We start from the raw sequence: 3,554 nt of genomic DNA, 5'->3' as shown, positions 1-3,554 counted from the left end.
TACTAGATGTCAGACACTGTGCCAAGGGCTTTACAAATATCTCATTTGATTGTCACAATAACCCTGGGAGGGTAGGTGCTATTATTATCCTCATTTTACAGTGGAGGAAACTGAGCCAAGCACAGTAATTATCTTGTTCACACGGTCACTTTGATAGGAAGTGACCAAGGCTGGATTTGTCTTAAGAAATTTTTCCCACTGTATCTCCCAGGTAGTCCAGGCCCTGGTAGGAATCCTCCTTCCCTTCTCTCCATGAGGCCAATCAGTTGTCATTCCTTTCTTATATTCCCTAAAGGGTATATAAGACTCCCAAGTTTTTTAGTTCCATGGAAATTCCCATATTGGACATTCCCACTCAAGGTGCATTTTCCCACAGACATTGTTCTCAGAATCCCAGAGCTTGGCTCTGTGTGGTTGCACATACAAACTGTCTCCCTTGACCTGATTAAAGACTTGTTCTTTGTAACTATTTTAGTGGTTCTGTGTTTTTCAAGGTTGACAGGTGGCTCAGTAGATTAAGAACCAGGCCTAGGCAGGAGGTCTTGGGCTTAAATCTGGCCTGACATTTCCTAGCTGTGTGATCCTGGGCAAGTCACTTAACCCCTATTGCCTAGCTCTTACCACTTCTGAGACAGAAAGTAAGGGTTTAAAGGGGGGAAAAAGGAGAGAATGACCAATTCAAAACCACTGAGAAGTAAGACACTGTTTGCAGAGCACTTTTAGTAAAGTGAAGTTGTCAGGTTGCAGGGAGTTAGAAAGGATTTATGCTTGTGACAGAGGAACATGCAGAAATTAGGTGTCTCACGGACTTGCAGATGTCTGTTCTAGACATAGAAGAGACTGACCTTGGATGTAATAATCCAGTCTCAGCTGGTCACTTTGATAGGAAGTGACCAAGGCTGGATTTGTCTTAAGAAATTTTTCTTTTTTTTCAGGACAGTATCTAGGTAACCAGCCAAATATTTAGAGAGACATAGATCTTTGTGAGGCAGAGAAAAGAGAGCTTAGAATTGGCATCAGGTCTCTCAATCACATCTCAAGGTAAGGCAGGAGAATTTTCTGTATGTCTGTATTGGATCAGCTTTATGACAGGTTAATTGAAGGTATGGAATCTTGAGTCTTACTATTTACTTACTTATATACCATGTGATAGGACCAATATTTCCCCGATGCAACTTCTTTCCTCTCACCCACAATATAGAAACTTTACCTGAAAGAGGACAACGCAGTCTAATTTACCTCAGCCTTTCAGATGTAGCTTTCTGGTGGTAGAAAAAAAACCTAGGACTTTTCAGATTTGGTAGGTGTCTGACCACATAAATTGTCATACCCTGATGACAAGGTAGACCAGAATGAGCAAGATTGTATTCAGAAAAACCAAGTGTCACTGTTATCCTTGTTGAATAATTTGTGTTAGGGAAAAGTACCTACTTTTGTGAAATGTTCAATGACTTCCCAGTGCTTCATTTTGTCTCAATATCAAACCTGAACTATGAAGGCACTGGTGTTAGAGCTGCATGCCCAACATACTATGTGCCTCCTGTGTCCCTCTCTTCTCACTGGCTCAAATTCCAAACAAAACCAAGTAGACTAGAGCCTTTAGGGTATTTCTAGAGTTTAGGAAAACCTGGAGCTATAACAGACTTTCTGGAATCACAGCGAAGTGGAAAGGACTTCTAGTGTCTATCAGCTGGTTGTCTCAGAGTGAGAAACCAAGTATTCTTTTCCTTCTCCTGATACTACATTTTAACCACTTCTCCTATCAGTATTTGGAGATTCTCAGTGTAATAATCATAAAAATATTTCAAAGTCCATGTATTTTTGCTACATCAACTCAAAACTAGTTTGCTTTTTAAAAAGTCAGTTTCATAATTTCTAGAGACAGCAGGGCAGAGTAGTGGAAAAGCACTGGACCAGAAGGTCGAGGTTTAAGTACTATAAACTGTTCAGTATCATACAAAGGTAAATGATTATTAAGACTCATATACTGCCATGCTTATCAAAATTAGGGGCTCTATACTACAGATAACTTTCCTATTCAGTAAAATATGAAAAGATCTTGGTGGTATAAATTGTCCAGGCATATTCAGTAAAGCTTAACAAGTTGTTCATTGATATAATAAAACACAGCATTTATGGACATAGTGCTACCTTCAGACAGGCCTCTTCTTATTGGATTGCTTAAGAAGTTCATGAAAATTCAGTAAAGTGTGTTGGTATGACTAAGACTTTGGAATCGATGCTTTCAACAAGTCAATTTGATTTGTTTTTCATGTTTCTTGTTTTCTCTTGTATTCCTCCCGTGGAGTAGCAAATAAGGATGGGTGAAAGATATGAAATGTAGATAAAGCAAGAGGTAGATACAATAGTGCCAATAGTAATATCACTACTTTGAGTAATCTATCTCTAAATCAGAAAAATATCCTCTTGGAATATGTCTAAAGCAGAATTTTGGTGCTGAAAGCAGAATTTTGGTGCTGAAACTACTTTCTGATAAGGCAGGCAGGTGGAAGAAGGTTCAAATTACTGAGGAAATTGACTGTATCATACATAGCTTGATTTTCAAATTCTTAAAAGCTCATAAATAAGTCTCAGAAGTCTTATGTTTCCACATTTTATTGGAAGCTATTATGACTAGAGTGTTATGACTAAAGTGAAGTCAAAGGTGTACTAGAAGCCATATCAACAAAAAACTTTCTACATGCTGTGAGTGAAAAGGATGTGTAGTGTTATACCTGGTCCTTGCCCTAAAGGGGTTGAATCAGACATAGAGGACTTATTAACTGACACATAAGCCCATTTGGGTCACATGACTTTGAACTTCAACCTCCAGCCCTGCCAGAGAAGTCTTAACCAAATATATAGTGATGAAGGGACAGACAAATGGCTTAGTGTGTGGAGGGCTAGGCTTGGAGTCACAAAGACCAGAATTCAAATCAGACCTCAGACACTCAATGTGTGACCCTTAATCCACCAAAGGAGGAAATGGCAAATCATTCCAGTGCTTTTGCCAGGAAAACCCCATGTACATTATGATCCATGGGGTCATAAAAGTCAGATATAAATAGATGACTGAACAACATAGCGAGGTATGGTTTGGATGGTAGCTACTAGGCTAGTAGAGAGTTTACCCTGGCAGTTGAAGCCCCTTTCTCCTGCCTGGCACTACACTGATATCAATCAGAAAAGTTGCTGTCGATGAAGGGTAATGACTGAGACTGTTTGTTGGGCCCCAAACCTTTTAGAGTGGTGGTCACCATACTTGAGCAGAGAAACCAATGGGTGCTGCTTAGACAGTATTATGGTATGGTTTCTAAAGTTTTGATGTTGTTAACCATAGAACCTTAAGAAATACCATATTAACATGTCAGGGATACCTGAAACACAAAATATGAGGGAATTAGGGAAAGACAGATCCTAGTAATAAAAAAAGGTCAACTTGGATTATAGAATTTAGAGCTGAAAGTAGCCTTATAAGGCATCATTTAATTCAACTCCCTCATTTTATTATTAATGAGAAACTGAAGCCCAGAGAGATTAAATGATTTACCCAA

This window comes from Monodelphis domestica, chromosome 1 (assembly GCF_027887165.1).
Source record: "Monodelphis domestica isolate mMonDom1 chromosome 1, mMonDom1.pri, whole genome shotgun sequence".
NCBI classification, from domain to species: Eukaryota; Metazoa; Chordata; class Mammalia; order Didelphimorphia; family Didelphidae; genus Monodelphis; species Monodelphis domestica.
Note: the sequence above shows the minus strand (reverse complement) of the source record.